The sequence below is a fragment of the Canis lupus genome, chromosome 19, assembly GCF_011100685.1.
Source record: "Canis lupus familiaris isolate Mischka breed German Shepherd chromosome 19, alternate assembly UU_Cfam_GSD_1.0, whole genome shotgun sequence".
NCBI classification, from domain to species: Eukaryota; Metazoa; Chordata; class Mammalia; order Carnivora; family Canidae; genus Canis; species Canis lupus.
The window spans coordinates 40,787,519-40,798,107 of NC_049240.1; the positions used below are offsets into that span (position 1 = coordinate 40,787,519).

At 36.8% G+C, this 10,589-nt stretch overlaps 1 pseudogene; it reads right to left on the reverse strand.

Annotated features, from left to right (window-relative positions):
• Positions 1-6,091: 6,091 nt before the first annotated feature.
• Positions 6,092-6,221, reverse strand: LOC119864525 (annotated as a pseudogene).
• Positions 6,222-10,589: the final 4,368 nt, after the last annotated feature.

Here is a 10,589-nt window from a genome sequence, read left to right on the forward strand (position 1 = left end):
TTTTGACAATTATGAATGGGGTTGCTATAATGTGCAGTTTTGTTGTACTTAAGATTCTAGTTTTGGGGGGTAAATACCAAGGAACATGATTGCTGGATCCTGTGGTAAGAGTATGTTTAGTTTTATAACAAACTGTTTCCCATAGTAGCTATATCATTCATTCCCATCAGTAATATATGAACGTTCCTGTTGCTGTAACATTTGGTGTTGTCAATATTTTGAATTTTAGCCATTTTAATAGGTACTCAGTGGTATTTCATTGTTTTAATTTGTAATTCTCACTAACATCCTCACTAACATTTGGTGTTGCCAATATTTTGAATTTTAGCCATTCTAATAGGTGCTCAGTGGTATTTCATTATTTTATTTTGTAATTCCTTGGTGACCTATGATGCGAAGCATTTTGCATATGCTTATTTTCTATCTGCATATCTTTGTCGATGAGATGTCTGTTAAGATCTTTGGCCCATTTTTTAATCAATTGTTATTTTTGTATTGTTGAGTTCTTTGTTCTTTGAATACCTTAGATAACAATCCTTTATCAATTGTGTCTTTTGCAAATATTTTCTCCCAGTTTGTGTTTTGTCTTCTAATGCTCTTGACATTGTCTTTTACAGAGCAAAGTTTTAAATTTTAATCAAGTCTAACCAATCAATTATTTCATGGATTGTGCCTTTGGTGTTATATAAAAAAGGCCTTGCCATGCCTAAGGTCCTCTAGATTTTCCCTAATGTTCTAGGAGACTTAGAGTTTTGTGCTTTACATTTGGAGTTAATTTTTGTTAAGGATGTAAGTTTGTGTCTAGATACACTTTCTATATGTGGGTGCCCAGCTGCTCTAGCACCATTTGTTGAAAATGCTGTCTTTGTTCCATTGTATTGCCTTTGTGTCTTTGTCAAAGTTGTTGACTACATTTTTGTGGGTCTATTTCTGAGCTCTTTGTTCTGTTCTACAAATCTATTTGTTCTTTTACCAATATCCCACTATGTTGATTACTATAGCTTTATATTGTCTTGAAGTTGGGTAGCATCAGTCTTTTAACTTTATTTTTCTTCAATATAGTGTTGGGCATTATGGGTTTTTTCCTCTCCATATAAATTTTAGAATCTATTTGTTCATATTCACAAAATAACTTGCTGGGATTTTGATTGACTCTATAGATCAAGTGGGGAAGAACTGACATCTTGCATGTATATAATTTTTCTGAAATTATGAAGGATATCTTCATTTGCTTGGGTTGCCATAACAAAATGTCATAGACTGGGTGCTTTTAAATGACAGACATTTATTTCTCATAGTTCTGGAGGCTGGGAGTCTATGATCAGGGTGTGAGCATGGTCAGGTTCTGACAAAGACTCTTCCTACTGTGCAGATGTCTGCTTTCTTGTTGTATGCTCACATGGTAGTGAAGAGGGGAGAGGGCTCTCAGGTCCCTTTTTATAAGAACAGTAATCGTATCAGGAGGACCCCACATGAACTCACCTAAACCTAATTACCTCCCAAAGGTCAGGTAATTACTATCTGGAGATAACAAATAGCAGTGGAGGTCTAGGGCTTCAGTATATGAATTTGGGAAGACCTAATTCAGTCCATCACAAAGGACTTCTGGTAAAGTTCCATATAAGGCAAAGCACATTCTTTGCTCAATTTCCCTGGTAGTTGTATTCTTGGAAATGTAGCGTGTATCACAAATGGTGCATAAATACCTGTGTCTCCATTTAAAAAAAGAGGTTTTAGGCTAAGATATTTTTAAGCTATATTTCACCCTCATGAATGTGAAGATTCTTTATTATATGAACCATCACTCTTAACTTCTCGGCTTAGTGAATCAAAATGATGGCTTAGCACCATCAAAAATGCCATTATAGATTTTCAAAACTCACTGTGTTAAGAGTCACCGAAATAGATGGAAAAAAAGGAGGGGACATTGTCTGCATAGAAAGAAAAAGGAAAGGAAAGATGACAAACTAAAACTTATTGAATGTCAGGGCACAGAGCACAAACATAGAGACTGAATGGGATTTTGTTCTTGAAAAACAGTTTTAAAAATCGAATTTGAATGCCAGTCCACCACAGTTTATATCAAAACCTCTACTGCCTTTATATACCCTATTTTACTTATTTGTTTTGCCTTCTAGTCTTCTAAAGACCTTTAAGTTGTTTTTGTTGGTTCATGATGACTCAGGAGCTGAATATCTAGCTACTTGTTTGATCCCTATTTCTATTTATCCAAGGAGGAATTCTACATTCTCCATTTGACAAATGAAGAAACCAAAGCTCAAAGATGTTCAGTGACTCATTCAATATCAAACAGCTTATAAGTGATAAAGTCAAGATTTGAACTTTCTTTAAAAGATTTATTTGAATTCAAAAACTATACCCTTTTCACAACACATTCAGCATGTTTACCTGTGATTCATCCTGTGTCTGGCTGTGGAGAGGCAGCTCTTTAGAGTTGATCTTGGAGAAACACCTTCCACCCAGGTCTTGAAAGTGGTGCCCTGATTTCTGACACTGTTATCTGGGATGAGTGCTGGTCCTAAGATAGGCAATATATGATCATAGGTCTGATTGTTCCAAGGGAGACCTGAAAACAATGACCTCATGTTGCATTTCGTACCTGCTGTGTTTACCCATTTCTGTTTAAGCAGCCTGATGGCATCCGTAAAGATTTTTCTTTATGGCGTGCTCCTGTAAATAAGTAGTTCACCAAATAAAACCTTTCAACAAAGATTGTGTAGACATGCCATATCAACGGCCCATCACTGTGTTGTTCCTTGTGGGGATCTTTGTGAGAAAAGTCTCCTCCCATCAACAACTGCCTTTGCTGAGGGTTGTGGCTTAAGAGGTTTTTGATGAACTTGGTATGAAGTTCATTTGAATAATCCCAGTCTTCCAGTTCCATCCCAACGAATAACTTCTTGGAATTCAATAAGGCACTGCAAAACATGATAAACACAACCAATTTCCCTGGGTTTTTCTGTAATTACCTGGGAGAGAAATCTCACATATATGAGAAGACAAAGTTATAGGATGAACTAGATGATATTTATCCTGGTATTTTGGTCAATAATAACCACAAAATTTGGGATGCCTGGGTGGCTCAGCAGTTGAGCATCTGCCTTCAGTTCATGGCGTGATCCCTGAGTCCTGGGATCAAGTCCTACGTTGGGCTTCCTGCACGGAGCCTGCTTCTCCCTCTGCCTCTCTCATGAATAAAAGCTTTAAAAAAATAACCAGAAAATTCACTTATCAAGTACTTGGGCAGTGTCAGATACTATAAGGATACTAGAAAGACCATGTTTATGCTTTGTGTTCCTGTACCACTGCCACAGCTGGCTGGACCAGGAATGGACACCCCACCCAATTTGAATTTACTCTGGGAATTTGGAATTGTGACTGTTAATGGATAGTCAGCATTCATTGGATGACATTTTGGAGGGTGAGTGGGAAAGAGGACCTCTTATCCCATAGGAGTAGAGAGGCATAAAGAAGAGTGAGGTCCAGGATCAGAGAGAGGCAGAGGTAGGAACCCGTGCAGCTCCAGGAAGAGAAAGGAACTTCTTGAAGTACCACCTGTTTCTTGAATGATCTTTAGTCATTGGTTTTGGTCTCACAGGAGGCCCAAATGCATGTACAGCTTTTTTTATTTTTTTATTTTTATTTTTTAAGTAAAATCACTAATCTTTAAATTTTCTCTTTTGCTTAAGTAAATGAGTGATTTTTCTACTATGTTCAAGCAAACAATTCCTGACTAAAATAACTAGATTCTTTAAATTCTTTATTTTGTTTAATCCTTTCAACAACTCTTTGAGGTTAGATACCACTATTTCTGTTATACAGCTGAAGAAACTGAGATTCAGAGGTATTCAGTAACTTTACCGAGGTCTTATAGCCACCAAATGGCAGAGCCAAGAAGATAAACCCACAAAAATTTTTTGCTGCATGTTAAAATAATCACTTATACTTGTGTTACATGTTCTATTTCCAAAACACATGTTTTGGATCTAAGGAAAGGGACATTTTACATATGGGCATATTGAGAGAATAAGTAAACAACTGAATCTGAAATTATATATATAATATATATATGTGTGCGTATACACATTTTAATTCTTTAAAAATTGAAATAATTACCAATATTTCACACATATAAAGAAATCTGGAAATAAGGTATGAAACCAAGTGCAATGAAGTTCTATTCATACCACTCTATGTGCAAAGTTAAATGTTACTAATCTAACTGAAGTCTCCTGTGTTCCCTTCCTGATCATAGCCCACTTCCCATTGCCCCAGGATAACCAATATTCTGATTCGAGTTTATCTATGCTGTTTATTACAGTTGTTTTGTTTGTTTTGTTTTACGGTTTGCTTATTTGTTTTAGAGCAAGAGTGAGAGAAGGAGGAGGGACAAAGAGAGAAGGAGAAAGAATCTTAAGCAGGCTCCACGCTGAGTATAGAGCTAGAGGTGGAGCTCCGTCTCAGGACCCTAAGATCATGATTTGAGCCAAAACCAAGAGTCAAATGCTTAACCAACTGCACCAGCCAGGTGCCCCTGTTAATTACAGTTTTAGATAAATAATATATCTTCAACAATATATTAGTTTTGTTCCTGAATTTTGTATAAAGAAATGCTGTACATATTTATCAACTTGTTTCTTTCCCCTAACACTGAATTTCTGAGATTCATTCATGGTCATGCATGTGAAGACTTTTCTTTTAATTGCTATAAAGCATTCCAATTTATTCATCCATTCCCTTGTCAGTGAACATTGAGGTTATTTCCAGTTGTTGTTTTTTTTTTTTTTTGTAATTATTAACAATGCTGATTTGAACATTTAGTATTTGTGCCCTGGGGCACAGGTATTTAGAGATTCTCTAGAGTACATATCCAAGAGTAAAATTTGCTGGTTTGTGGGATATGTGCCTCTTTAACTTTACAGTAACTTATCCAAACAACAGTGTGAAAAACAGTGTTATCCAAAGTGATTATATCCCTTATACTCTTGCCAGAAGCCTATACAAGTTTTTATTACATCACATTCTTGTAAACTTTTGGTATTCTTTGATTTGAAAATTTCAGCTAATTTTGTGGGTATGAAATGGTTAATCAATTTATATTTTCTACACATTTTTCTGTTAGCATATTTGTCTTATTGATGTATAAAGGCTCTTTTATATATTCTGGGTATATATGTTAACAAATTTGTTCTTGTTTGTGGCTTATATTTTCCTCTCTTATATCTTAGCAAATGAAAATTCTAAATTTTAATATAGTCAAGTTTATTAATATCTTCCCCTTTGGTTTATGGTTTTTTGTTGACTTTTTTCCTCTTCTGCAGACAAAAAGACATTCCCCCGTATCATTTTATAAAACATTTACAGTTTTTCTTTTTCACACATAATTAGGTTATATTGAATTTGTTTTTGTACATGGTATAAGGTAGTTTCCAGTTTTGTTCCTTCCATATTATAAGCAGATGTCTGGGACTACTATCTTTTTCCTATTTATCTGCAATGACCTTTATAGTATATATCAAGTTTTCATCTATTCGTGGTTCTTTTTCTGAATTTTGAAGATTGTTTTGTCAATTCATTTCTCTGTAGTGTTTTATATATATAATTACATTATATAGAAACATATAAAAATATATAGTATAATACATATTATAGAATATGCGTGTGTAGTTCTATATTGTCTTGAAATCCAATAGGATTAATTCCCTTACCTTCTTGTTTCCTTAGAGGTGTCAAGGCAGAGTAGTTAGCTGTTCCCCAAGCCTAATTCTACTTTTCCTGGGGCATGTTGCTAGACTTTAGTCTCTAGTCTCTCTTGTGGTTAAAGGTTTCCAGCTGGGGTGATGTGTGTCACTGCTGGAACAAGGCAGATTAGGGACAATTTCTGTCTGTACTGGTTTCTCATTGGCCAGCTAAATATGGGGGCCTTTCAGTCCAAAGGACCACACGGAGGGTAGGTGGCTGAAAAGATCCACCTGTGTTGGATTTTTATGTGAGAAGCAAATCATCCTGGAAATATTGAATTGAATGTGTTTGCTCTAGGAACTAACAATATACTAATTAATATATATATGATGGTTATTTTGACCTTGATCTTCAAGATAAAACTTTTTTTTCTCTTTTCTCTCTCTCTTTTTTTCAATTAGCAATAATCACGCCTCTGATAAACCTCATTGGCTACAATACTGCCATTGTGCAAAGCTTCTCTCTCTCTCTCTCTCTCTCTTTGGTATATTTTTTTTATTGGAGTTCAATTTGCCAACATATACTATAACACCCAGTGCTCATCCCATCAAGTGCCCCCCTCAGTGCCCATACCCAGGCACCCCAACTCCCTGCCTCCCCCCCTTCCACTACCCCTTGTTCATTTCCCAGAGTTAGGAGTCTCTCATGTTCTGTCTCCGTCTCTGATATTTCCCAATCATTTTCTCTCCTTTCCCCTTTAATCCCTTTCACTATTTTTTATATTCCCCGAATGAATGAGACCATATAATGGTTGTCCTCTGATTGACTTACTTCACTCAGCATAATACCCTCCAGTTCCATCCACATTGAAGCAAATGGTGGGTATTCATCCTTCCTGATGGCTGAGGGATATTCTATTGTATACATAGACCACAGCTTCTTTATCCATTCATCTGTTGATGGACACTGAGGCTCCTTCCACAGTTTGGCTATTGTGGACATTGCTGCTAGAAACATCGGGGTGCAGGTGTCCCGGCGTTTCACTGCATCTGTATCTTTGGGGTAAATCCCCAACAGTGCAATTGCTGGATCATAGGGCAGGTGTATTTTTAACTCTTTGAGGAACCTGCACAGAGAGGCTGCACCAGTTCACATTCCCACCAACAGTGCAAGAGGGTTCCCCTTTCTCCACATCCTCTCCAATGTTTGTTGTTTCCTGTCTTGTTAATTTTCACCATTCTCACTGGTGTGAGGTGGTATCTCATTGTGGTTTTGATTTGTATTTCCTTGATGGCAAGTGATGCGGAGCATTTTCTTATGCGCTTGTTGGCCATGTCTTCTTTGATGAAATTTCTGTTCATGTCTTCTGCCCATTTTATGATTGGATTGTTTGTTTCTTGGGTGTTGAGTTTAATAAGTTCTTTATAGATCTTGAATACTAGCCCTTTATCTCATAGGTCATTTGCAAATATCTTCTCCCATTCTGTAGGTTGTCTTCTAATTTTGTTGACTGTTTCTTTTGCTGTGCAGAAGCTTTTTATCTTGATGAAGTCCCAATAGTTCATTTTTGCTTTTGTTTCCCTTGCCTTCATGGATGTATCTTGCAAGAAGTTGCTGTGGCCAAGTTCAAAAGGGGTGTTGCCTGTGTTCTCCTCTAGGATTTTGATGGATTCTTGTCTCACATGTAGATCTTTCATCCATTTTGAGTTTATCTTTGTGTATGGTATAAGAGAGTGGTCTAGTTTCATTCTTCTGCATGTGGATGTCCAATTTTCCCAGCACCATTTATTGAAGAGACTGTCCTTTTTCCAGTGGATAGTCTCTCCTGCTTTGATGAATATTAGTTGACCATAGAGTTGAGGGCCCATTTCTGGGTTCTCTATTCTGTTCCATTGATCTATGTGTCTGTTTTCGTGCCAGTACCATAAGCTGTGTCTTGATGATCACAGCTTTGTAGTACAAGCTGAAAACTGGCATTGTGAGGCCCCCGGCTCTGGTTTTCTTTTTCAATATTCCCCTGGCTAGTAGGGATCTTTTCTAATTCCACACAAATCTTAAAATAATTTGTTCCAACTCTCTGAAGAAAGTCCATAGTATTTTGATAGGGGTTGCATTGAATGTGTAAATTGCCCTGGGTAGCATTGACAATTTCACAATACTAATTCTTCCAATCCAAGAACATGGAATATTTTTTCCATCTCTTTGTGTCTTCCTCTATTTCTTTCAGAAGTGTTCTGTACTTTTTAGGGTATAGATCCTTTACCTTTTTGGTTAGGTTTATTCCTAGGTATCTTATACTTTTGGGTGTAATTGTAAATGGGATTGACTCCTTCATTCTCTTTCTTCAGTCTCAGTGTATAGAAATGCCACTGATTTCTGGGCATTGATTTTTGTATCCTGCAACCCTGCCAAATTGCTGTATGAGTTCTAGCAATCTCAGGGTGGAGTCTTTTGGGTTTTCTATGTATAGTATCATATCATCTGCAAAGAGGGAGAGTTTGACTTCTTCTTTGCCAATTTGAATGCCTTTTATTTCTTTTTGTTGCCTGATTGCTGAGGCTAGGACTTCTAGTACTATGTTGAATAGCAGTGGTGAGAGTGGACATCCCTGTTGTATTCGTGATCTTAGGGGAAAGGCTCCCAGCATTTCTCCACTGAGAATATTTGCTGTGGGCTTTTCGTAGATGGCTTTTAAGATGCTGAGGAATGTTCCCTCTATCCCTACACTCTGAAGAGTTTTGATCAGGAATGGATGCTGTATTTTGTCAAATGCTTTCACTGCATCTATTGAGAGGATCATATGGTTCTTGTTTCTTCTCTTGTTGATGTGATCTATCACGTTGATTGCTTTATGAGTGTCGAACCAGCCTTGCATCCCAGGGATTAATTCCACTTGGTCATGATGAATAATCTTAATGTACTGTTGGAACCTATTAGCTGTATCTTGCTGAAAATTTTTGCATCTGTGTTTATCAGGGATATCTATAATTCTCCTTGGTGGGGTCTTTGTCTGGTTTTGGAATTAAGGTGATGCTGGCCTCATAAAATGAGTTTGGAAGTATTCTATCACTTTCTATCTTTCAGAACAGCTTTAGAAAAATAGGTATTGTTTCTTCTTTAAACGTTTGATAGAATTCCCCTAGGAAGCCATCTGGCCCTGGACTTTTGTGTTTTGGGAGGTTTTTGATGACTGCCTCAATTTCCTCCCTGGTTATTGGCCTGTTCAGGTTTTCTATTTCTTCCTGTTCTAGTTTTGGTATTTTGTGATTTTCCAGAAATGTGTCCATTTCTTCTAGATTGTCTAATTTATTGGCGTATAGCTGCTCATAATATGTTTTTAAAATCGTTTGAATATCCTTGGTATTGGCTGTGATCTCTCCTTTTTCATTTCTGATTTTTATTAATTTGTGTCTTTTTTTTCTTTTTAATGGTTTATCTATCTTATTAATTCTTTCAAAGAAACAACCCCTGGTTTTGTTGATCTGTTCTACAGTTCTTCTGGTCTCTATTTCATTGCATTCTGCTCAAATATTTATTAACTCTCTTTTTCCACTTGGTGTAGGTTTTATTTGCTGTTCTTTCTCCAATTCCTTTAGGTGTGAGGTTAGCTTGTGTATTTGAGTTTTTTCCAATTTTTGGAGGGATGCTTATATTGCAATGTATTTACCTCTTAGGACTGCTTTTGATGTATCCCAAGGATTTTGAATAGTTGTATCTCCATTTTCTCTAGTTTCCATGAATCTTTTTTATTCTTCTGTAATTTCCTGGTTGTTCCATTCATCTTTTAGCAGGATGCTGTTTAACCTCCATGTGTTTGAGTTTCTTCCAAATTTCTTCTTGTGATTAAGTTATAGTTTCAAAGCATTGTGGTCTGAAAATATGCAGGGGACAATCCCAATCTTTTGGTGTCGGTTGAGACCTGATTTGTGACCCAGTATGTGGTGTATTCTGGAGAATGTTCCATGTGCTCTTGAAGAATGTGTATGCAGTTGCATTTGGATGTAAAGTTCTGTAAATATCTGTGAAATCCATCTGGTCCAGTGTATCATTTAAAGCTCCAGTTTCTTTGGAGTTGTTGTGCTTAGAAGGTCTGTGTTTTGCAGAAAATGCCATGTTGAAGTCTCCCAGTATTAGTGTATTATTATCTAAGTATATCTTTACTTTGGTTACTAATTGATTGATATATTTGGCATCTCCCACATTAGGGCATAAATATTCATGATTGTCAGATCCTTTTGTTGGATAGACCCTTTAAGTATGCTATAGTGTCCGTCTTCATCTCTTACTACAGTCTTTGGGATAAACTTTAATTTATCTGATATGAGGATTACTACCCCTGCTTTCTTTTGAGGACCATTTGATGGTAAAATGTTCTCCAACCTTTCATCTTGAGGCTCTAGGTCTCTTTAGGTCTAAAATGAGTCTCTTGTAGACAGCAAATAGAGGGGTCTTGCTTTTTTATCCAGTCTGAAGCCCTGCGTCTTTGGTGAGATCATTTAGCCCATTGACATTCAGAGTTATTCTTGAAAGATATTAATTTAGTGTCATCCTAAAACCTATTCAGTCCCTGTTTTTGTGGATTATTTCTTTGGGCTTCCTCTTTCTTTTACAGAGTCCTCCTTAATATTCCTCGCAGAGCTGGTTTGGTGGTCACATATTCTTTCAGTTTCTGCCTATCTTGGAAGCTCTTTATCTCTCCTTCTATTCTGAATGAGAGCTTTGCTGGATAAAGTATTCTTGGCTGCATGTTCTTCTCATTTAGGACCCTGAATATATCCTGCCACACCTTTCTGGCCTGCCAGGTCTCTGTGGAGAGGTGTGCTGTTGATCTAATACTTCTCCCCATGTAAGTTAGGGATCTCTTGTCTCTGCTTTAAGGATTTTCT